The sequence below is a fragment of the Penaeus monodon genome, chromosome 24 (assembly GCF_015228065.2).
Source record: "Penaeus monodon isolate SGIC_2016 chromosome 24, NSTDA_Pmon_1, whole genome shotgun sequence".
Lineage (NCBI taxonomy): Eukaryota > Metazoa > Arthropoda > Malacostraca > Decapoda > Penaeidae > Penaeus > Penaeus monodon.
Window position 1 is genome coordinate 22,547,517 of NC_051409.1, and position 428 is coordinate 22,547,944.

At 30.4% G+C, this 428-nt stretch overlaps 1 protein-coding gene across 1 annotated transcript in view; it reads left to right on the forward strand.

Moving 5' to 3' along the window:
• The window catches only part of LOC119588651 (GDP-fucose transporter 1-like), a gene marked incomplete in the record, with an annotated part of 35,134 nt that overhangs the window by 9,384 nt on the left and 25,322 nt on the right, over positions 1-428 (forward strand).

The following is a 428-nucleotide window of genomic DNA, read 5'->3' on the forward strand; positions in this document are numbered from 1 at the left end:
AGTCTACAGTTGTGCCCAGTTTCTCATTCAGCTCTGCACAAGGGTTGTATTAGAGAATTTCTAGATGTCTGATTCTTTGTATCATTATCTTCTCTGTCTAGGTCCTTAAGTGTCTGTAATGATATCTTAACCATAAATTTGCAGTCATTTGAATTATATTTATATTGAATAGTTGCCTTTTTAGTTTAATCATTACTGTTATGTCTGACAGTGGTTGCAAGTACATTTGTCTATTAGAATTCCCAGTTCTTTCTTTTATGAAACTACCTATCCCAGCTATATTCAGTTTCTTTTTAATTATTTTTTCTTTTGAGCTGTTAATGTTCCATTTTAATAAATACTCAGATTTGTAATAATATATAAAGTTACTTGATAATGTCTTCACCCTATTTAGACCAGAAGGAGAAACACTGATGTGTACAATTTAT